At 42.4% G+C, this 25,772-nt stretch overlaps 1 protein-coding gene across 1 annotated transcript in view; it reads right to left on the bottom strand.

Annotated features, from left to right (window-relative positions):
* LOC126457087 (uncharacterized) overlaps nt 1-25,772 on the bottom strand; it is a 763,934-nt gene that overhangs the window by 726,636 nt on the left and 11,526 nt on the right. Inside the window, exon 2 of the mRNA XM_050093111.1 lies at nt 23,638-23,719. The gene's annotated coding sequence lies outside the window, so the exon portion shown is untranslated. The remainder of the gene's footprint in view (nt 1-23,637; nt 23,720-25,772) is intronic.

Raw genomic sequence — 25,772 nt, 5'->3', positions numbered from 1 at the left:
GTGGCGGCAGCTCGATTTCAGCGACAGAGGCTGCGACAGGGCGCGATCGGCAGTAAGGCAGACAGAGTGAGCGATGCAGCACATTCAGGTGGAGGGGCTCTGGCCAGATGGAAGTGAGAGCGTGAGTTAGGACGCGACCACCATAATGGACAGGAGGCGGTCCCATCGTTTTTCAGAAAGAGAGGGCCACAGATGTTTCATATGGTGGAAGGGGTTCTCTGTCGCCCTTTTCTTTTTTCCACTGCCTAGTGACCTCGTTTGACTTCTGTGGTTCTAGTGCTCTGATCCTGGACACGAATTTTGATCCTAGTTACAAACTCTGACTTATGGTTTAACTGTTTGATTACATGAGTTCCTGAGAGAGTGAGCCTACATAGTGTCACCTTGCTGGCAGTTGTTTTATACTTATTCAGTTATTCTGAAGGCCGATGCACTTTTATATTTTAGATATTTCCTGACAATTTAGGGTAATGGGTGTGTATCATTAACCTCACCCTTGAACTGTCCAAGTTGCTGCCTTCTCCAGACCTCACCTGAGTTGATCGGCTGTTTACTTTAATCTCTGCATCTCTCGCCTACCCCTTCAGTTGTTCAGAGTCTTTGTAACGTCTCTTGTATTTTGGTTCGGTACGGTCGCGTGGGATTGCGGGCCTTGGTTTCTACCTGTTGCCTTTTGAGTCCCTGCTAGCTCAGTGCATCCATAGTGACTGTGGTTTCACAAAGGCACTGTGCTATTCCGCACTGTGCTATTTCGCTTCCGTGTGTGTTCACTGAAACTACTTCTCGACTAATGGTATCAAGCCAGCCTTCAACACATGCCTTAGTTTGTTCTAGTTTTGCCGGCGTGAGGGCCACACCTTACAGAAGACGACGCCAGTCTGACAGGGTGGAAGGATGATTGCACCTGCGACAATCGAGGAATAACGGCTCTGCAAACAGCTCACCGAATCAACAGTTACGTAAAGCAATTATACATAATTGAAAGCTTGTCTTGAAGGTGTATGTTTGGGGTTTCTCTCAAATGGTTTTTTGTTTTTTTTGTTTTTTAGGTGATTGACACCTTTAGAATTTTTCTTTGTTTCTTCAACTGAAAGAAATTGTAGATTTTGTTAAGTATAGTGGAATCATTTAGACCTTAATATTTTAAAGCAATCATACGTAATGCGAAGCCTGCCTTGAAAGGATATGTTGGGGATGTCTAATAAATGGTTTTCTTAAATTGTTAATACCTTTTTAAAAAATATTTTCGTTGCGTTAACTGAGAGATGGTTAATACTTCTGTCAAGAATTGGGCAATTATGAACCTTTTTCAAGCGGTTGAGTTGGCCTATGGGTGATGCTACGTGTTTCTTTTTTTAATCATATTTCTTAAAACACCGGGATTTTCTTATTGGAAAATTTTGGTCTTCTTTAAATACAGTGTGTAAACTACAGAGTGAAAGATGTTTTCCCTGCACCTTGCCTAGGCGTTCCACGTTCCCTTGGCCTTGTTTTTAAAAATATTTTGTTTTATTTAGCGATGTAACTGCTTACTCATAGCGTAGCTTTTGTTGCTGAGTGGAAAATATTTAAGCATCTTTCGCCTTGATTGTTTATTTAGTGATAAAATAGTCAAGGTAAATTATTGTTACTTGTACATTTGTGAGCTTCAGGCCACAGTTCACTATGGAGGCACAGCGTTGCCCGGGGCTCAACTTGTTTAAGAAAGAGCAGATCGCCTATGAGGCTAAGATTTGTCCTCCAAGTTGGCGAAGGGTAGTCACAGCGGAAACTGTTGGTGAGGTAGGTGATACTCTGCCACATAATACCGCTGCCCTGGCCGGTTTAGGGCAGAACATTGATTTTTTTGAGGGAGCTTCTCCCATTCGCAAACAACTTGCTCACCTTCAGGCACAACTATTGCATTGGGAAAATTGGGGTAGTGATCTTGGCCATCTTAAGCCTGATGCAGACCAAGTGCAAGTTATTCAACAATCGCAGGGTCAGGTTGCTAAATTGCAATGGGTTGCAGATCAGCTTGGTTTGCAGGATGTAGCAAGTTCGAGTGGTGACCAAATTTCTGATACCCAATTTGGTTTGTATAATCCTGGACAGGTGCTTCCTTCGACTCAGCGTTTTGCTATGATTAATTTCAGAAAACTGCCACAACCTATGGGAATTTTATTGAGGCAAATTGACAAGTTGTCGACTGAGTCCACGAGTGATGTTGAGGTAGTTTTATGGCTTTCTGTTAAATTTGTCATGTGCACGCGTTGAATTTGCTTTATGATCAAGTTCTTTAGTTATTGTACCCGATAACAAGTGGGACATTGAATCAAACATTTACTGATATTTGGCGCCAGGGAAAGGGATTGAAGGAGTTACGTCAATGGGTGATCAGTTTCATACTGTCACCCTGTTTGAACAATGAGTTGCAGTGGAAACATTAAGCAGTCAAGTAGTCATCACCTGAGTAAATGCACACATCAAAAAATATTTTGCATTACCTCGGTTCCGAGAGTTCTGCAGCCTGTGCAGAAAATTGGAATAGAGATCAACATAAACATCATTCTGTCTACGAATGGGAGGCGCTAGAGGTGCTTTTCGCTTTAGAAACGCTTATTTTGCCATGACCATAGTGGATTCTTGCTTGAAACTGGTAATCAGCTCTCAGTTGGATGTTGGCACACCGACATAAGACGGGTTGTGTAGTTCAATGGGCCATCCAATTTCAGCTTTCCATTTCAGGGTGAATGAAGTATCTCCATGTCACCGACAATCAGGATGCCAATGATCTGAATCGAATGTTTGAGGCTGGGGTTCAGCAGTTGGAGAAGTATTCTGACTTGAGGATTGTGTAAGTGGGATACTATCCGAAGTCCCAGAACTTTTCAGGGACATCATGCAAAGACTGGACAGTGATCCCAGTATTAAGGCCGTTAAGAATAAACTGCTGAATGGGGAACAGAAAGCTGGTTACCTCATGCATAAAGGCCTGATTTCTTGTCATGGGGCAGGATCAGTTGGTTTCTGGATGTATTTGCCCAGTCAGCTCATCCAGTCTTTGTTCTGGTACTTTCACTGGCCAGTGGTTGGAGTGCATCTAGGTGTCCACAAAACTATCCCTAATACTAAGTGCCATGCCATGTGTCTTGACCTTCCTTATACAAGGATGTCCGGCAGATGAAATTTGCAAAAGAGCCAACCCTAACTCTAGCCTCAGTAAAAGTCATCTGCAATCCACTAGGTAAACTTATCCCTTGGATAAATGCTTCATAGACTATACTGGTCTTTTGCCATGCGCTCATGATGGTAACCAGTATGTGCTCATGGTGGGGGACACCTTCTTATGCTTCTTTTGGTTAATCTTAGTCACATGGTTGTAGCTCCTTCTACTATTAGACATCTCTTGGGGATAATTTCCATCTTTGGCCTGCTGAGGTATTTGGTCATTGATAATGCCCTGACTTTAGGAGATTTTGTTTTGAACAGACTCTGTCATTTAACCAAAATTTGAAAGGGTTTCTTATTGTCTTCCATAGTAATTTGCAGAGTAAATGCGACTGCTCCCTGGAGTTGCTTAATTTTGCCTTTAATACAGCCTAATGTGAGACACTGAAGGCTGTTCAAGGTTTTCTTGTGTTGGGCTAACAAGTTAATTCACTTCTGGCCAACTTGTGGTCAGTTGACGATTTGCTCTCCGGGCATATTGATGCTAAGGTTTGGCACCGAAATTGGAGGAAGGTCCATCGAAATATTTAGTGGCCAAATCAGAGGTTGGCTAATCATGATAATCAAGGGTGAAGAGAATTTAGGGACAAGGTAGGTGATGGGGTTTTTGAGTACAACCCTAATGTTAATCAGAAAGGGAGAAGGACTATTCTAGTATTAGTATCCCAGTTTTTGGGTCCCTTTGAGATCATCCCAGACTGCATCTGGTCAACTTGTTTGTGTGCAGTCTTGAATTGGGTAAGCTATCTGGGGTTCATGTCTCCCAGGTTAAGGAACACTAGCCTCCTCCATGAGCACTCAACACATCAAAGAGGGCAGGGGGCTTGTGTGGGTTTGGTGGGTGAAGTTGGGCCGTGCAGCTCAGCTTCCTTCGAATTCCCAGGGTCTGTCTGTTCTTTGTTCACTTCTGAGATGTTCTTGTTCTGGTGGAGGCGCTCGCCTCGCGGCAGCAGCTTGATTTCAGCGACAGTGGCCACGAGAGAGCGCGATCGGCAGTACGGCAGATGGAGTGATCGATGCAGGGCAGCCAAGTGGAGCGGCTCTGGCCAGATGGAAGTGAGAGCGTGAGAGAGGACGCGACCACCATAACGGACAGGAGGCGGCCCCACCGTTTTTCAGAACGAGAGGGCCACAGGTGTTTCATATAGTTGAAAGGGATCATCGTCCGCCATTTTCTTTTTTCCACTGCCTAGTGACCTCGTTTAACTTCTGTTATTTGGTGGGGTGGCTGTAGTGCTCTGATCCTGGACACGAATTTTGATCCTAGTTACAAACTCTGACTTATGGTTTAACTGTTTGCTTACATGAGTTCCTGAGAGAGTTAGCCTAGAAAGTGTCACCTTGCTGGCAGTTGTTTTATACTTATTCAGTTAATCTGAAGGCCGATACACTTTTCTATTCTAGATATTTCCTGACAATTGCAGGGTAAAGGGTGTTTGTCATTAACCTCACCCTTGAACTGTCCAAGTTGCTGTCTTCTCCAGACGTCACCTGAGTTGATCAGCTGTTTACTTTAATCTATGCATCTGTCGGCTACCCCTTCAGTTGCTCTGGGTCTCTGTAACGTCTCTCTTGTATTTTGGTTCGATACGGCCGCGTGGGATTACGGGCCTTGGTTTCTACCTGTTGCTTTTTGAGTCCCTGATAGCTCGGTGCTTCCATAATGACTGTGGTTTCACAAAGGCACTGCTATTTCGCACTGTGCTATTTCACTCCCGTGTGTGTTCATTGAAACTACTTCTCGACTAATGGTATCGAACCAGCCTTTAACACACGCCTTAGTGTGGTCCAGTTTTGCTGGCGTGAGGGCCACACCTTACAGAAGACGACGCCAGTCTGACAGGGTGGAAGGATGATTGCACCTGCGACAACCGAGGGATGACGGCTCTGCAAACGGCTCGCCGAATCAAGAGTTACGTAAATTAATCATATATATTTGAAAGCTTTCGTTGAAGGTATATTTTGGGGGTGTTACTCAAGTGGTTGGTCTTCTCTTAAATCGGTAATACCTTAAGAATTTTCCTGTTTTATTTTAACTGAAAGTAATTGTAGATTTTTTTAAATGTGGTGGAATCATTTTGATTTTAATATTTTATGCAGCCATACATAATTCGACGCTTGCCTTGAAAGCGTATGTTGGGGCTGTCTCTTGAATGGTTGTTTTTATTAAATGGTTAATACCTTTTTTAAAAAAAAATCCTGCTGCTTTTAATTGAGAGAAAAGTGTAAGTTTTGATGGTTAACACATCTCTTAAGAATTGGGTAACTGTGAACCTTTCTGAAGCGCTTGATTTGGCTTGTGGGTTATGCTACGTGTTTTTTATTTAAATTATATTTCTGAAGACCCCGGTAACTTTTTTAATTGAAAAATTTTGGGTCTTGTTTAAACAAAGTGTATAAATTGAAGATGAAAATGCTTCCCCTTAACCTTGACTAGCCGTTCGACGTTCCCTTGGCCTTGTTTCTAAAACTTATTACTTTTTGTTTAGCCACTTCAGGAATTCTTCAGTCATGAGATTTGTGTATATTTCTGCTGGTTTTTTTTTCTTCGTGAGGAGAAGGGGGAGGGGGGTGGCGGGATGATATATTTAAAATGTTATTTGCCGTTTGTCTTTAGCATGTCTTGCTTGTTCAGCAGAATATGTTGTCTATACCCTGTCCTGACTAACGCAGGATTAGTTTGAATTGAGGTGATCACTGCTGCTTCATAGATGACGCTGTTTCTGAAAACAAATTTGAGTGTGCTTCTGAATAGTCGTGTTCAGTTGTAAAGAGTTTATGGTTAATCATGATAGTAGAGCTAGTAGTGCAGATCATACTCCATAATCTGTCAGATGGACGACATGTTTATATGAATGGCTGTAGTGTCGGAACAGACATGGATACGTTCTTGTACACTGAGGTGACGACAGTCATGAGATAGCGATACGCACCTCTACACACGGCGATAGTTTCGCGTACACAAGGTACAAAAGGGCAGTGCGGTGGTGAAGCTGTCATTTTTACTTAGGTTACTCATGTGAAAGTTTCAGAAAGAGCAAAACTCCTTATGTATAAGAATTATTACATCCCTATTGTCACCTATGGTGGAGAAACATGGACAATGACAGAAAGGGACTGGAGCAGACTGCAAGCAGGGGAAATGAAATTTCTCAGAGCAGTTAAGGAAAAACAAGAATGGACAGAGTAAGGAATGTAGAGATTAGAAAGGACCTCAAACAAAAAAGTATGAGAGAAGAAATTGAAAGAAAGAGATTAAGATGGTATGGGCATGTTAAGAGGATGCATGGGCAGAGACTCCCCAAAATTATGGAATAACTAAAGATGAATGGGAAAAGACCTAGAGGGCGCCCAAGAACACGGTGGAAAATGGGAGTGAGAATATCTGTTGAAAGGAGAGGTGTGACCTGGCAGCAAGTGGAGGAAGAAAAGTGGTGGGAGGACCGAGCCAAATGGAGAGGACTCGTCAGCACCCAGACCCGGCAGTAGCTGGAGCGGGATTCGGATATAGATAGACTCATGTGAAAAGGTTTCCGACGCGATTATGACCGCACGACGGAAATTAACAGACTTTGAACATGGAAAGGTAATTGGAGCTAGACGCATGAATCAGTCTATTTCGGACATAGTTAGGGGATTCAGTGTCAAGAGTGTGCCGAGAATGTCGAGTTTCAGGTATTACCTCTCACCACGGACAACGAAGTGGCCCACGGCCTTCACTTAATGACCGGGAGCAGCGGCGTTTGCGTAAAGTTGTCAGCGCTAACAGACAAGCAACACAGTGCGAAATAACCGCAGAAATCAGTGTGGGACTTACGTCGAACGTATCCGTTAGGACAGTACTGCGAAATCTGGCGTTAATGGTCTATGGCAGCAGACGACTGACGCGAGTGCCTTTGCTAACAACACGACATCGCCTGCTTCGCCTCTCCTGGATTCGTGACCAAATCGATTGGACCCTAGGCCAGTGGAAGACCGTGACCTGGTCAGACGAGTCCCGATTTCCTTTGGTAAGAGCTGATGGTAGGGTTCGAGTGCGGCGCAGACCCATGAAGTCATGGACCCAAGTTGTCAACAAGGCACTATGTATGCTAGTGGTGGCTCCATAATGTCGTTTTTTCTCTTTCAACGGAATGAATTGGGTCCTCTGGTCCTACTGACCTGATCACTGGCGAAATGATTATGTTCGGATACTTGGAGACCAGTTGCAGCCGTTCGTGAACTTCATGGTCACAGACATGTCAGTGGGCCACAATTGTTGGCGATTGGTTTGAATGACGTTCTGGAACATTCGAGCGTATTATTTGGCCATCCAAATCGCCCAACATGACTCCCATCGAAAATTTATTGGACGTAATCGAGAAGTCAATTCGTGCACAAAATCGTGCACCGTGGACACTACCGCAGTTATGAACGGCTGTAGAGGCAGAATGACTCAGTAGGTATGCAGGGGACTTCCAACGACTTGTTAAGTCCATTACTTCTCGCGTGGTAAACTTGTGATTTTGAACGTGAACTCTTCGGTATGCGTGAGGCGTTACGACGTTCAGAGTCGTTGCGTATCTCGTGAACTTAAAACTGGTTACGTAATCGTGTTTGGTCATTCACTGAGAAGCACTAAGCATTCAATTTCGTCATTCTATATTTTGCTTGTTGACGTACCCTTAGAATTGAGTCTGTACGAATACTGAAAGTCTTATATCCACGTGTATCTTGAACGCCAATTGCTCCGTTGCCTTTACATAATTAATTTGAAGGCAATCTCGATAATTTAATTGCATTTCTGTTACCCATATCTACTTTCCTAACTCATTACCTAAATATTCAAATATACATTGCGCAACAGAATTAAAGGATCTTTTTCGAAACCCCGTAAATACCACCCTCAGCGACGCTTAAGTTTGGAAGTTTGGCTCGAAGATGCGTACAACCTTTCTCTGTAATGGTGGAAAAGCGTGGAGCCCTGCGGCGTCTCCCTTAGGCTCGACGACGATTCAAACGCTAAGCTGTCGACACTTACGAAAAAAAGGCCACAGCTCAGAAGTTCGTGTGACGTGTCAGGTGGGTGAATAGTGTCACATTGGCACCAAATTTCATCATACTTCTGCCCAGTGGCACCTTGGACGTATCACACGATCGGAAGGTCATCACAGCCCCTCTTACCCATACATCACCCCTTCATTTGATGCATCTGCGATGGAGGACAGAACCGCGACGCCCAGCGTTGAAATCACGCAGCTCTGTTCTGAGTGGCTGAGGAAAACATTAAAAGAACACTGACGCTCAGAATCGACACAAAACGCCTTCAGGGGTGGCATAAATGGCGTCAGTGAAAGCACCCCTTCGCCTGGGACGTTGAATCGCGGTCGAAAACGACAGTTCGCGGCGCGATGAGCAACACCAAGATGTTCTTGACAACCTTTGACACTGTGACACCAGCTGGCATTTTAGTCCTTCTCTAAGGACATTGCGGGGCTGCATCGACATCAAACGTGATCGCGCCCATTTGGAGAGCAGAGCGACTGAAATTTTTGCTCTCGTGCGTAAGTTGGAACCACTTCAAAACCATTCGACGAAATTGGTATGATTCTACGCAGTTAAGGCTTATGGTCTTTTAGCGCTTCCACTTTGTGTCCTTCTGTGTCGTGATCACTGGGGGGGGGGATGTGACATTGACTCATGTGTGAATAAAACGGCAAAGAGTTCCTCTAAGACCCCCAGTTCAGCAAAACCCTCAGTAGCACCTGCCCACCTCTGAGAATTTTAAAAATGTATCTGTACAGATAGAACCCTCGTTGAGAATACCAGGCACCTGTAAGCAGCCTACACTGCTGCTCTTTCGGCGCTACAATGCTGCTCTTGCATCTGATAGTAGGCCATCAGGAACTGGAGGGTGTCGAATGGGTTGCCGATCGCTTCTTCCCGTGATACGCCACACAGACACAAATCAGCAGCGCTGAAAAAGTATAAGCTTCTTTAACTGCCTTGGATCACCTTTAAATTTCGTCGAACGATTTTAAAGGGTCCGTGATGGTTCCAAACTGTACACAAGAGCAAAAATGACCGTGTGTTCCGAACAGGTGCAGTAGCGTTCGATGGGGATGCAGCACACAACGTCCTTAGAGAAGGGCTGAAACACCCGAGGGTGTCAACAGTGTCAAAGGTTGTCAAAAATGTCTTGCTGTTTCAAATCGCATTGCAAACTGTCGTTTTCGACAGCGAAATGTGCGGAATCAACATCCCAGGTCAAGGGGTGGTTTCATTGACGCCGTTTATGACACCCCCTGAAGCTTTTTGTGTTGTCTCTGGGCATCGGAGTGTCTTTTGACCTCCACTGCTGTGGCTTCAAATGTGGGGGCGAAGTGTGGTTAAGAGGAGGTATGACGACTTTCCGATCGTGTGATACGTCCACAATGACACAGGGCAGAATTGCGCTGAAATTTGGTGCCAGTGTGACATCATTAATACCCTTTTACAGACCACAGAGGAAGGTTGTACATATCTTTGAGCCAAATTTGAAACTTAAGCATCGCAGAGGGCGGGAATTACGGGGTTTCCAAAAAAATGATTCTTTAACTTTTTGTATAGCGAATTTCTGGTGTAGCTTTTTATCTGATCGCCATCTTGTGCACACATATTTGAGGAACCCCCTTTTTGTCTACTGATGATTGCAAGCAGTGTAGATGATAAAATAATTAATAAGCTGTTTACGGCTCATGGGACGTTTGTCAATAGAGGCCTTCCCTGTATGCTACCTTTGAGCCTCGTTACCGATCAACTATTGCTACAGTGTCCTGTTAGAGAGGGCAATAGGTCCCGCCTGCCAGACTTAACGGGTGCTGCATCCACAGAACCACCCTCTCAGAGTGTGTTCCTGGAGCGGATTGCACTCTAAATAGCCGCCATGATTCAAGTGGTGCCATTGAAACACAGAGCTTCTGGAGGCAATGACCGAGATTTTGTTTTGTTTCCAGTCAGCTTGAGGCAGCATTGAAAGATAAGCAATTTGGACACTCAGGAGACCCACCCAAACATGTTGTCACCTGAAGGTTTAGGCAAATCACAGACTGATGGCCTCTGCCAGTGCAATGCTACATGCAGCATCCTTTTGTTCACCACACTGCAGACGCAACACAAAAGAAAAATGAACCCAGTGAGGGACATTTGGCAACAAGCATTTCTATTGGGTGACTTCTGTGACCTCAGCTAATTTTTTTTTTTTAATTGTCAAGCATCACTTGATCTTCCTGTGTCGTTGCAGGACTGTTTGCCCTTGGTGCTGATTTTTGTGATGGTTATACATTGAAGTGACAAAAGTCTTGGTAGACCTCTTAATAGTGTGTCGGACCTACTTTTGGCCAGCACAGTACAACATCTTGGTGTGGTATGGACACAAACCCCCTGCAGAAATACTGAGCCATACCACATCTATAGCTGTCCATAATTGCAGAAGTGTTGCTACTGCAGAATTTTGTGCACGACCTCTGGATTATGCCCCACTACTTACCCCCAGTGCCTGACCACTGGTTGCTAACAAAAATTTTAATATTAGTGTGAAACACTCTTCTTGTCAGTGTTCATTTCATTCAGAACACAGAAATTACATTTCTTTCTCTTGACCTTAGTTTTAGTAGCTGATAAATAATTTTTGTCCTTCTCTTGACACAGCTAACATGAATAACATATTTATTCTTGGAGATGATGAACATAACTCATCTGATGGGCATGCAGGCTCTTAATTTATTGTGCATGAGCAAAACTGTCAATTCTCAGTGGTCCTAAACCATGACCAGTACATCCTCCATACACAATCACCCTTCAAATGTTCCATTTCTGTTAGTCTCACCATTGGTGTTCCTCCTTTGTGTGTTTGTGTGTACTATATTATCTGCATTGCCTGTGGAGATTTTCTGGTGCTTATTTCCTCTGTTTATTTTTCTTTAATTTTGTTTTGATTTTGTGGTTAAGTTTTTAAATTATGTGACTGTTTACCCATTGTTTTGTCTATGAACTCTATTGTTTTCTTTCTCATAGTTTTCTCTGCTGAGTGGGATTTTATTCAGTCTGCATGTTATGTGCTGTAAACCTCCTTTTTTGTGGTTTTGTGGGTAGTTTCACATGGCATGTATAATTTTGTGTTGATGTTGGCTTCCTGCAAATGTAAATCTTGTGCTTATCATCATCCCACTTTATTATTATACACAAGAAGTGTATTTGTTTTTATGTTTCTTTTACTATGGCTAACTAGGTATTTTTATGTAGGCTATACTGTTTATCTGCATTAAATTGATTTATTTTCTCTATTGGATCATCTGTCACACAAATTGTATCATCCACAAATCTATGAACAATTTTGTATCCTTTCTTTGTGATTATTGTATCAAAAGATTGCATTTTCTATGTGCTTGATAAACATTTTTGCCAAAGCTTCTGATACTGCGGATACCATTAGAGGCTCATGTTTTTGAAGTAACATTCCTTTTCAAATTGGAAGTTCTGTAATTTTGAGATGTGATTACTTTAAGGGTTTTGATTATATTTGTAATATATCTGCAGGTATGTTTTTGAATGTCATTACATTCTCGTCAGTTAGTTTTATCTATATTTTGATTACCATTTTTATGTTATTTTTTGGACTGATCTCAATGCTTTTATAAATCTTGTCATCATGTTTATAATTATTTATAGTTGTTTCTGCATACCACCAGTTATTTATAACTGGTAGACTATGGCGGGCATGGGTAATCATTCACAGAGATTAGTCTTCTGATGATTTTATAGATTTAACAGCCATGTTTGACCAACATTTTACTACTGGCATGTTACACTTAGTAATGATGATCTAGCGATTTTTGTATTTTATTGCAGTCAAGACTGTTCAAACTTTTATTAAAGTGCACAACATGGATTACAGCACAGTTCATACTCATCCTGTTCCACAGAATTGCCCCCATTACCACACACAAATTTATTTGTTGCTTATTTAGCCTGACCAGAGTAGGGCCTTCAGTCTCGTAAACTGACATACAGATGGGAGAGCGGTGTGCTGACCACGTGCCCCTCCATATCTCCATATCTGCATCCAGTTATGCCTGTGGGATGAGGATGACTTAGCAGCCAATGTGTACTGTTGAGCCTTCATGCCTTTTTCAGGTGGAGTTTAGTTTAGTTTCTTTCATCTGAGCAGGAACAACACATACCAAAGATTCTTTTAAAAATTTACAATAATAATAATAATGATGATGATGATCATGATGATGATAATAATAATGACAACAATAACAATAATAATAATAGCAACAGTAGTAGTGGTAAGGGGTATTTAGAATGATACAGATTAGTTTACAACATTAATAGCCATGTTTAGTATAATCAGGAATAGAAAGGATAAAGTAAGATGAAATGACAGTGACAAAATATAAATAGAGAACTTTGCCTGCAATGGGGAGGGAAAAATTATGGCTGAAGTCAGACTGACAAGAGTGAGTTTCTTTCTAAGCTCAAAAGGAAACACTTTCTTCATATTTCCTTAGTGAATGTAGTGATGCTAACACCTTCTTACAGACTGCAGTTCTGTGTGTAATCAAGTCTAAATGACACTCCAGAATTATCCCTAAATTCTTTGCAGAAGATGAAAATAATGTTTCTGTGTCATTTAGGACCAAGGCTGGAAGAGGTTCTCTGCACTGAGAGATATTCATTATATAAGTAGTGAGCAACTAGTATTGCCTGTGTTTTAGATGGGTTAAGTTTGAAAACTACATTCTTCACCCTTTCTGGTAAGGCAAGTAAATCAGCATTCACATAGTGGATGGCTGTATGGCTGTGCACAGGTTTGTTGGGCATGCACTTAGATATAACTGAAGGTCATCAACATACAGATGATATTTGCAGTTAGAGAGAATAGATGGCACTTCTTTAACATATAATGAGAAAAGTAATGGCCATAATACTGATCCTTGGGAGGCCCCTGCCTGATAGTACAACCTTCCATAGTGATAGTTTTGTTCTAATCATTACATGCTGTTGGCAGGATGCGAGGTATGAGTGGAACCATTATACAGCACTTGAATAAAAATGTTGACTTGGCAGTTTAGCATGTAGAATGCCAAAGTTGAAAGTGTTAGCAGCTTTGCTGAAATCATAAAAAACACAATAATGGAATGTAGTCGAATTAAATCGGGTGATGCTGAGGGAATTAGATTAGGAAATGAGATGCTTAAAGTAGGACTATAAATAATTTAGACAAGAAGAGAATAGAAGCTTTCGAAATGTAGTGCTACAGCAGAATGCTGAAGATTAGATGGGTAGATCACATAACTAATGAGGAGGTATTGAATAGAATTCGGGAGAAGAGAAATTTGTGGCACAACTTGACTAGAAGAAGGGATCAGTTGGTAGGACATATTCTGAGGGATCAAGGGATCACTAATTTAGTATCGGAGGGCAGTGTGGAGGGTAAAAACCAAAGAGGAAGACCAAGAGATGAATACACTAAACAGATTCAGAAAGATGTAGGTTGCAGTAGGTACTGGGAGATGAAGAAGCTTGCACAGGATAGAGTAACATGGAGAGCTGCATCAAACCAGTCTCTGGACTGAAGACCACAACAACAACAATAGTCACCTGTTAGTTTGTTCATAGCTTGTTTCAGTTCATGAGTCACTTTTGTAAGAGCAGTTGTGCTGCAATTTTGCTAGATACCAGACTGGTGCATCTAAATTATTATTTGATATTAAATTATTAGTAACAACAATGTAGGAAAAGACAGATTGCTACTGACTGTAAAGATGACATGTTGAGTTGCGGACAGGCACAATTAAGACACTTCCACATAATCTTTCAGCCACAGCCTCCACTAGAAAAAGAAAGAGAAACATACACCATTCATTCAAAACTTCCTGGCAGATTAAAACTGTGTGCCCGACCGAGACTCGAACTCGGGACCTTTGCCTTTCGCGGGCAAGCGCTCTACCATCTGAGCTACCGAAGCACGACTCACGCCCGGTACTCACAGCTTTACTTCTGCCAGTACCTCGTCTCCTACCTTCCAAACTTTACAGAAGCTCTCCTGCTGTTTACAGAAGCTAGTTCTGCAAGGATCGCAGGAGAGCTTCTGTAAAGTTTGGAAGGTAGGAGACGAGGTACTGGCAGAAGTAAAGCTGTGAGTACCGGGCGTGAGTCGTGCTTCGGTAGCTCAGATGGTAGAGCGCTTGCCCGCGAAAGGCAAAGGTCCCGAGTTCGAGTCTCGGTCGGGCACACAGTTTTAATCTGCCAGGAAGTTTCATATCAGCGCACACTCCGCTGCAGAGTGAAAATCTCATTCTGGAAACATCCCCCAGGCTGTGGCTAAGCCATGTCTCCGCAATATCCTTTCTTTCAGAAGTGCTAGTTCTGCAAGGATCGCAGGAGAGCTTCTGTAAAGTTTGGAAGGTAGGAGACGAGGTACTGGCAGAAGTAAAGCTGTGAGTATCGGGCGTGAGTCGTGCTTCGGTAGCTCAGATGGTAGAGCGCTTGCCCGCGAAAGGCAAAGGTCCCGAGTTCGAGTCTCGGTCGGGCACACAGTTTTAATCTGCCAGGAAGTTTCATATCAGCGCACACTCCGCTGCAGAGTGAAAATCTCATTCTGGAAACATCCCCCAGGCTGTGGCTAAGCCATGTCTCCGCAATATCCTTTCTTTCAGAAGTGCTAGTTCTGCAAGGATCGCAGGAGAGCTTCTGTAAAGTTTGGAAGGTAGGAGACGAGGTACTGGCAGAAGTAAAGCTGTGAGTACCGGGCGTGAGTCGTGCTTCGGTAGCTCAGATGGTAGAGCGCTTGCCCGCGAAAGGCAAAGGTCCCGAGTTCGAGTCTCGGTCGGGCACACAGTTTTAATCTGCCAGGAAGTTTCATATCAGCGCACACTCCGCTGCAGAGTGAAAATCTCATTCTGGAAACATCCCCCAGGCTGTGGCTAAGCCATGTCTCCGCAATATCCTTTCTTTCAGAAGTGCTAGTTCTGCAAGGATCGCAGGAGAGCTTCTGTAAAGTTTGGAAGGTAGGAGACGAGGTATTGGCAGAAGTAAAGCTGTGAGTACCGGGCGTGAGTCGTGCTTCGGTAGCTCAGATGGTAGAGCGCTTGCCCGCGAAAGGCAAAGGTCCCAAGTTCGAGTCTCGGTCGGGCACACAGTTTTAATCTGCCAGGAAGTTTCATATCAGCGCACACTCCGCTGCAGAGTGAAAATCTCATTCTGGAACCATTCATTCACACAAACAAGCACATATAACTGCCAACTCAGGCAACTTGGACCAGAATGCAACTATCACATGGAATGGAAGCAGCAGTCTGGAGGAGGCAGTAAAGGGGAAGGGGAAGGGATAGCAGTGTACAGGTGGTGAAGAAGAGGAGTGCTGCCTGGCAATGTGTGCATGAATTCCAAGAGATCCAGCACAGGAGGTTGTGGGCATGGAGGTGGGGGAAAACGGAGCAAAAATGGAGAGGAGTGGCATAAGATAGGTGCGTGTATTGGCAGAGGGCAGCAAACAAATAGGGTGGGAGACGAGAATGGGGAGGAGGTGATAGGACAGATGGGTTGAAACTGTTGGACGAAGAGTGTGGGGACAGTATGTAACCATAGGTTGAGACCGGGATAATGACGGGAATGGAGAATGTGTTGTAAGCATAATACCCATCTGCAAACTTCAGAAATAATTAATAAGCTATTCATAAACTGTATATTCTAAAGACTTGTAAAATTCTGGTAGAATGCAAATGAGCCTGTAGGTGGAAGGTTGTTCGGCAGATTCCTTCTTGAGTAATGGTTTTATGAGTTTCTGCTTCCAGGCTATTGGTAAGATCAGAGATTGGTTAAAAATGTCCATTGTTTTCTGCAGTAGTGGATAGAAGAGACAAATGATTATCTGAACTGCAATATTATCATGTCCTGTGGCTTCTGAACAGATTTGTGCCATTGGTTTCCCAACCATGTTAGAGGATACTGGCTTCAGGAAAAAATTTTCATTTGTACCAACCTCTGAAGCTTTAAGGGAATTGATGGTTTGTGCCCTTGTGTGTTGGTCAAGTAAAGAGGTTGGTTTGGCAAAATACTCATTTAGATCCTCAACAGAAACTAAAGGTTCAGCTGTAGATTTGGGTTTGCTTATTCCTAGACCTTGTATATTTTTTCCCACAGGACAGCAGGCATGTGAAAGTCCTCATTTAGTGAGAGTAAATATCTGAGTTTTGTATTTCTCACAGATTGGCTAACTCAGTTGCATAGTTGCTTGTAGGTGAGATGGTTATCAGAGGTTGGGTCCCATTTGTAAGTCCTGTGTGCTGCATCTCTGACACTCGCAAGGTGTTTGAGATGGTCTGTAAGTCATGGTGTCAGTTTTCTTCTTACTCATACTGTTTTTACAGGATCATGTTTCTCATACAACTTACTGAGTTTCTCTGTGAAATTAGATACTCCGTTATTTATGTCAAAGTTACTTCCTACTTTTGTCTCTCAAGAAATATCACAGGTGTTAGCCGTAAGCTCAGATATAATCATGCATTTGAAATCTCTAAAAGTTTCCATGTGTGGGTTGTTCTTTGGGCACTGCAAAGTGTAAACCATTAACTAATAACACGGATCCAAGAAGCAGTGAACAGCAAATTGAATGTGCAGTGTTGTGCTACAGAGGCCATTGCTCTCAAGGACAAGAATAACGAATACTTTGGAGAATGAACCACAAAATGCCAGATCAATAAAATAATGCATCAGCAGAACAAGTACAATGATTTTTTAGGACAATAAAACCTTCCACCAGTGCAACACCAGATTCAAGTGTATGTGTTTCATACACTCCTGGAAATGGAAAAAAGAACACATTGACACCGGTGTGTCAGACCCACCATACTTGCTCCGGACACTGCGAGAGGGCTGTACAAGCAATGATCACACGCACGGCACAGCGGACACACCAGGAACCGCGGTGTTGGCCGTCGAATGGCGCTAGCTGCGCAGCATTTGTGCACCGCCGCCGTCAGTGTCAGCCAGTTTGCCATGGCATACGGAGCTCCATCGCAGTCTTTAACACTGGTAGCATGCCGCGACAGCGTGGACGTGAACCGTATGTGCAGTTGACGGACTTTGAGCGAGGGCGTATAGTGGGCATGCGGGAGGCCGGGTGGACGTACCGCCGAATTGCTCAACACGTGGGGCATGAGGTCTCCACAGTGCATCGATGTTGTCGCCAGTGGTCGGCGGAAGGTGCACGTGCCCGTCGACCTGGGACCGGACCCCAGCGACGCACGGATGCACGCCAAGACCGTAGGATCCTACGCAGTGCCGTAGGGGACCGCACCGCCACTTCCCAGCAAATTAGGGACACTGTTGCTCCTGGGGTATCGGCGAGGACCATTCGCAACCGTCTCCATGAAGCTGGGCTACGGTCCCGCACACCGTTAGGCCGTCTTCCGCTCACGCCCCAACATCGTGCAGCCCGCCTCCAGTGGTGTCGCGACAGGCGTGAATGGAGGGACGAATGGAGACGTGTCGTCTTCAGCGATGAGAGTCGCTTCTGCCTTGGTGCCAATGATGGTCGTATGCGTGTTTGGCGCCGTGCAGGTTAGCGCCACAATCAGGACTGCATACGACCGAGGCACACAGGGCCAACACCCGGCATCATGGTGTGGGGAGCGATCTCCTACACTGGCCGTACACCACTGGTGATCGTCGAGGGGACACTGAATAGTGCACGGTACATCCAAACCGTCATCGAACCCATCGTTCTACCATTCCTAGACTGGCAAGGGAACTTGCTGTTCCAACAGGACAATGCACGTCCGCATGTATCCCGTGCCACCCAAGGTGCTCTAGAAGGTGTAAGTCAACTACCCTGGCCAGCAAGATCTCCGGATCTGTCCCCCATTGAGCATGTTTGGGACTGGATGAAGCGTCGTCTCACGCGGTCTGCACGTCCAGCACGAACGCTGGTCCAACTGAGGCGCCAGGTGGAAATGGCATGGCAAGCCGTTCCACAGGACTACATCCAGCATCTCTACGATTGTCTCCATGGGAGAATAGCAGCCTGCATTGCTGCGAAAGGTGGATATACACTGTACTAGTGCCGACATTGTGCATGCTCTGTTGCCTGTGTCTATGTGCCTGTGGTTCTGTCAGTGTGATCATGTGATGTATCTGACCCCAGGAATGTGTCAATAAAGTTTCCCCTTCCTGGGACAATGAAGTCACGGTGTTCTTATTTCAATTTCCAGGAGTGTACATGCCTCAAAGAGACTTCTGTCCACATGAGAATAATTTATGACTTTTGTATTATAATGTACAGGGTTTAAGAAACAAAATAGATGCTTTTGAATCATTTCTCACAGAACTATCTCCACATGTAGTATCAGTTACAGAACACTAGTAACCAGTGAACAACATTCAATATTGCAAATTAGAAGGCTACCAACCTAGCTCCCTTCTACTGCAGAACACATAATAAAGGTGATGGTGTTGCCATGTTTCCATCTATTCAAGAAAATGTGAGTTCATAACCACCATGTAAAAAGTGCTAAGGGGAACAATTTCTGTGTTGACAAAGATTTTGAAATCACAATTCTTAAACTCACATTTTGCACTGTTCCTTTCTATGGTGTATATAGAGCTACCTGTGGAAATTTTGGTGCTTTTCTGAAATCATGTTAACTGAATCCTCCATTGGTTCTTGGAAGAATAACATTATAATATATGAAAATCACTCGTTTGCTTTTGTTCTACAGTAATACTTTTATTGTGTGAACCAGTTTTCGGCTTACAAGGCCATCATCAGGCATTAACTGAGTATTGTCACCACAGAAGTTACAATGTTTGTAAACAACATTGGAAGAGAAGTTATACATCTAGATTGAAGCAGAAACATACAGTAAGTAACATCTTTGACAGTGTGGTGGTAATGCAATTAAAAACTAAAAAAATGAACAGTAAATAAATAAAAACATAGTAGACAAGAAAAAACTTTAACACAAAATAGGAACTGCATGCCTACATAACAGTTTTTATTAATAAACAAAACTAATAAAATAAAATAAAATTAGTACTTGACAAGGGTACTTCAGGAGGTATAAAGCATGGAGAGCGATACACAAACCAATTAAAAGAAGAAACAACATCAATGTGACTAGAGAATACATAAGGAACTTAAGCAATATCAATAAGATAAACAGAAATAAATAAATGCATGAAAATGGAGGAGTTTGAGGGAACATACAGTAAATGCAGTCTTTGAGAGTGTGGTGGTACTGTATTTTAAAAGATAAAAAGGCTGAACAATACACAAATACAAAAGGAGCAAACAGGAAAAACATTAACATTATACTCAAAACTGTGACTATGTAACAGTTTATATTAAATAAATGAACCAAGTAGAATATAAACAATATTTGATGAGACAACTACAAGATGTATTAAACATGGACAGTAATTTAAGTACCAGTTAAAAGAAAGATTTATCAATTGAAACTACAGTCTCTATGGAATACATAGATAACTTCAATAAAATAAAATAATGTAGTGCATACAGGACAATGGGAATATGTAGCAACAGACAGTGTGGAAAAAAAAAAAAAAAACAGAGAAGATTATATGAAGATTAGGAGAGGGGAAGTGTTGAGCTATGTCTGGTCACTTAGGATTAGATCTTGACTGTGATCTGTCTGTTTGTTAATTTTCAGAGCTTCTAGCAGTTTGAGCTTATGGCCTTTGTTTGCTAAGTGAAGGACTTGGCACACTGGCTGGTAGTTGTGACTCTCACTCAATACATGCTCAGCAAATGCAGAGTCAGAATTCTGCAACCTCCAGCTGTGTTCATATTCAGCCAGCCTAGTTGCTATGTCTCTGCCTGACTGACCAATGTAAAGCTTGTCACAGTTAGACCAGGTAATTTTGTATACCCCACTGTTGGCTAATAACCGCATCTTATCTTTGCTATTGAAAAGGCAATGGGCTGTTGTGTTCTTAACATAGCAGAAAAGCCTATACTTGCAGGCTTTCAGTGCTTTGGCTACAATGTGTGATACCTCTCCTAGATATGGTAATGTACACCATTTCTTGCAGACAGTAGATGCGGAAGCAGATGGGGCATAGAGGAGGGGTATAATTTTCCATTTTTGTTTCCCACATGAGAAGTGGTCAATAAGAAGTGGAGTGCTGCCATTGGTTGTGGCAATAAATTTTATTGTATCTAATTCTGTTTTAAACTCATCTCTGGACATGGGAACAGATATGAGACAGTGTATCATTGAGTGGAAAGCTGCATGTTTGTGAGCTATGGGGTGTTTTGAGCAAGAAGGTATTACTGTGTCTGTGGTAGCTTTTCTATACATTTTGAAATAATGCATGTTTGTACTGATGTCAACGGTGAGATCTAAAAAGTTTATGGGTTTGTTGCCAATCTGCATTGTGAACTGAAAATTTTCATGTTGACTCTTTTGGTTTTTCAAAGATTTTTCTGAAATCGCTTGGAGTTTTAAGTAAATTAACGTCAGGTTGTAGACATGTAAGTCTTGTCATATTGGGAGATCTGAACATCAACACTTTACATGATGATCAGGAAAGCAAACCTTTTACAGATGTATCTTGTCTTATGGGCCTAAACACCTTCTTGGACTAGTACCCACCAGAATAATTAACAAACATAGTAGTTCAATTTATCATGTTATTACAAATTATGACCACATCATCTCAACAGGTATCATAAACGGTCATCTCTCAGATCATTTGGCCAAACACTAGTTCTAAAATGTAATATCAAATTCAAACCAAGAAAAATGTATGAGCGCAGGTGAATCCTATATGCAAACAATATTGTTACACTAAGACATGGTTTAAGCCAGGAATCATGGGAGTCAGTTATGACTACCATTGGGGTCAACAATAACTGGAATGTGTTCAGAAATTCTGACTGAGCACATAAATAGAGCCATGCCATTTAAAAACGTGAGTATCCAGAAAAATCAACCTTCAAAATCAAAACCTGTGCCATTAAATTTTAAAACAAAAGATCTGAGAGAAAAAATGGAAGGCATGTATAGCTTACACAGACTGACTAACTCAGAGTTACATAAAAAAACTCTACAATCAGTACAAATGCAAATACTGCAAAGAAGTCAGGTGATTACATTCAGAAAGAAACAGCCAACCAGTATGAGGTTCAGATAATGTTTCAAAGACTTGCTGGTCAATTGTAAATAAAATCAGAAACAATGAAACAGAAACTAAAATTAATAATGTACAATTAACTGTCAATAATGATGATATCTCTGATCCCCTATATTTTTAATAATTACATCACAGATACTGTCAAATGATGTTTCTATGAAACAGGATATACCGCACACACTTGAGCCCAGTAACAAACAGAACTGCAGTACACTACCCGCACTAAGCACATATGACATTCTACAGCTTATTGATAGCCTTAGAAACAAAAAATCAGCAGGATTGGATGAAATTTCTCCATCTCTATTGAAGAAATGCAAGCATGAACTAATGAAACCTCTATTTCATCTAATACATCGTGTTCTCGGACATGGTGTGTTCCATGACAAGTTGAAACTGGCTGTAGTTAAACCAATACACAAAAATGGGGAAATAAAGAATATACAGAATTACAGACCCATTGCCCTAATCTCAACTTTCACAAGATTGATAGAGAAAATAATATTAAAAAAAGAAAACATCCTGGAACATTACAACAATGCTGACATTTTGATTTCCAGCATGGTTTTGCCAAGGCCAAAGTACCAATGTTGGCAGCAGTACAATTTGTCCATCATGTACTTGAAAAAATAAATGAAAAATTGCAAGGAGCAGTAGTATTCCTGAACCCCTCAAGGGCTTTTGACAGGGTACATCATGATGTGCTCTTATCAAAAATTGCTAGAAACATATTTAAATGATGGACAGCAGTGCACAGAGGTTATACACGCTAATGGAGAAGTACTGTAGAGGAGAATATCAAGCATAAGATATATACATTTTTGTGTTCCTCAGGGTTCTATTTTTGGCCCATTCCTATTTGTATGCTATGTAAATGATTACTCTAGTTCTCTTGACAACATGCAATTGATCACTATGTATGCAAACAATACATCTGGTGAGCCCAGGCTGGATGAAGAGACATAATTTTACTGAAAAGGTGAGAGCTCACTTTGAAAGAGGCAACCTAAGAGGAAACATAGAAAAAATTAATATTATTCATTTTAAACCAAGTGGTCCAAACAGACAAAATATTGTAATTGATGAAATTTTACTAAAAACCTTTACAGATTGTAAATTCTAGGGTTTATGCATAGATGATCAACTTTCACAGAAGCAGTAAGCTGATTATGTCTGTAAAAAAATAACACCCAGGCTGTATGTGTTAAGAAGATTACCACCATATCTTAATTTTGAAACCCTAAGGACAGTATATTATGGATTAGTGTACCCTTTCTTGTCTTATAGAAGAGTACTATGAGGTGGGACATGCCAAACTAATATGAAAATGGTTTTCATACAGCAGAAGTGAGCCTTGACGATCATAGCAAGAGCAAAACCAGGGACTTCTTGCAAACCCCTATTCATTAGACATAATATTCTCACAGTTTATGCCATGCACATACTATAAGCTATAATGCTAGTGAAAGAAGACACTAAGATCACAAAAAGAAACAGGGACATTCACAACTATGAAACAAGGCATAGAAAAGACTTCTTTGTGGTTAACAGAAGATTAACTTTAACAGTGAAAGGCCCTTTGTCAAAGGATCAGTTTTTAATAACTGGCGCTACGGCCGCAGCTTCGAATCCTGCCTCGGGCATGGATGTGTGTGATGTCCTTAGGTTAGTTAGGTTTAATTAGTTCTAAGTTCTAGGTGACTGATGACCTCAGCAGTTAAGTCACATAGTGCTCAGAGCCATTTGAACCAGCCATTTAATAACTTGTTACCAAATGAAGTTAAGATATTGACAGGGGATACTTTTAAAAAGCAAGTCATGTAGTGGCTTATCCAAAAATGCCCTTATAATTTGAATTTATCGTGAATTATAATGTAAGAAGAAATAATGTAAACTACAAAATTGTAATTGTAAAAAATTTATACTTAGCTGAAAAGGCACATGCATGTAAAATTACGTGTTATGAGCAATAAACTGAAATTTAAAATTTGGTGTCACCCTAGCCACTCAAGTGGCAACTTTTGGAGATGCCAAAGGTAGGGTCTCCCATGCTCTGTCTAGAAACTCTACACAGTTAATATCAAGAGAACCAACTGAAGCTGAATCCACTGAAACACAAGTCTGTGTCTCCCACCTCAAAGAGAGACATACAGGAAGACAACTGCAAGTGATCTGGGTAGGTAAGCAACTAGAACACTGCTTCAGTCCCATATATCTAGAAGTAACTCTTGACTGAGCACTCACCTACAGAATGCTGGAGGTCAAGTAGTCCCCCATTCGGATCTCCAGGCAGCATGTCACCAACAGGAGAAACAAAACTGGTGTTCTACAGATCAGAGTGTGTAATGTTAGCTCCCTTAATTGTGTAGGCAGGTTAGAAAATTTAAAAAGTGGAATGGATAAGTTGAACTCAAATATAGTGGGAATTAGTGAAGTTTGGTGATAGGTGGAACAGGATTTCTGGTCAGATGAATACAGAGCTATAAATACAAAATCAAATAGAGATAATGCAGGAGTGGGTTCAATAATGAACAGGAATGCAGACAGCTACTCTGAAAAGCATACTGAACACATTATTGCCAATAGAGGCAAAACGCCAACACCCACCACAGTAATACAAGTTTACATGCTAATTAGCTCCACAGATGATGAAGAGATTGAAGAAATGTATGGTGAGATAAACGAAATTATGCCGATATTTAAGTGAGAGAAAAATTAGTGTTGGGTGGACTGGAATTTGATAGGGAGAAAAGAAAGAGAAGGAAAAACTGTAGGTGAATGTGGACTGGGTGAAACTCAGTAAGGCCATGGGTATTAGGAATGTTAGTGTACTGCTATCAAACACTACCTTTCCAGATGCCCTATGGATTCCAAACTAACAACCTCCTTCCTAGCCTCCATGACCAACTATATCCTCACCCACAATTACTTCTCATTTGAAGGCATTACCTACAAACAAATCCAAGGTACGGCTATGGGCACCCGCATGGCACTGTCCTATTCTAACCTATTCATGGGCCATCTAGAGGAATCCTTCCTAAAAACCCAGAATCCTAAACCCCTCTCCTGGTTCAGATTTATTGATGACATCTTTGCTATCTGGATTGAAGGTGAGGACACCTTATTCAAATACCTCCAGAACCTCAACAGCTTCTCCCCCATTTACTTCACCTGCTCCTACTCAACCCAACAAGCCACCTTCCTAGATGTTGACCTCCACCTCAGAGATGGCTACATCAGTACCTCCGTCCATATCAAACCTACTAACCACCAGCAATACCTTCACTTCGACAGCTGTCACCCATTTCATACCAAGAAGTCCCTTCCATACAGCCTAGCCACCCGTGGTCATCGGATCTGCAGTGATGAGCAGTCCCTCTCTAAATATACCAAGGGTCTCACTGAAGCCTTCATTGACCGTAATTATCCTACCATCCTTGTACAAAAACAAATCTCCCGTGCCTTATCTTTCCAGTCTCCCACCACCTCCCAAAGTCCCACAGTCCGGCTGCAGAGGAGCATTCCCCTCGTAACTCAGTACCAAGCGGGACTGGAGCAACTGAATTACATTCTCCATCAGAGTTTCGACTACCTTTCATCATGCCCTGAAATGAGAAATGTCCTACCCACTATCCTTCCCACCCCTCCTACCGTGGTATTCCACTGTCCACTGAACCCACACAATATACTCGTCCATCCTTACACAACCCCTGCTCCCAATCCCTTACCTCATGGCTCATACCCCTGTAATAGACCAAGATGCAAGACCTGTCCCATACATCCTCCTACTACCACCTACTCCAGTCCGGTCACTAACATTACCTATCACATCAAAGGAAGAGCTACCTGTGAAACCAGTCATGTAATCTACAAGCTAAGCTGCAACCACTGTGCTGCATTCTATGTAGGCATGACAACCAACAAGCTGTCTGTTCACATGAATGGCCACCACGAACTGTGGCCAAAAAATAAGTGGACCACCCTGTAGCTGAACACGCTGCCAAACATGATACCCCTCATCTCAGTCTGTGCCATACAGATCCTTCCCACCAACACCAGCTTTTCTGAATTGTGCAGGTGGGAACTTTCCCTGCAATACATCCTACGTTCCCATAACCCTCCTGGCCTCAACCTACGTTAGTCACTGTCCCCACCCATCCAGCCCTCTCCCTGTTCACATTCCAGCACTACACAGCCATCATTTCACTGCCACACCCAGTCTTTTAATTTCTTTTATTTTTATTTCTCTCCTTTCCACTACTTACCCCCTCCACCCTCTGCATCTTCTCTCCTACCCTCCATTTAAACTGCAACACTTCACTGTCTGCCACTCCCACCATACTATCCCTCCCCCTCCCTGCCCCAGCCTCCTCCTTTCC

This window comes from Schistocerca serialis, chromosome 2 (assembly GCF_023864345.2).
Source record: "Schistocerca serialis cubense isolate TAMUIC-IGC-003099 chromosome 2, iqSchSeri2.2, whole genome shotgun sequence".
Classification (NCBI taxonomy): domain Eukaryota; kingdom Metazoa; phylum Arthropoda; class Insecta; order Orthoptera; family Acrididae; genus Schistocerca; species Schistocerca serialis.
This window is presented reverse-complemented; position numbering and strand designations above follow the sequence as displayed.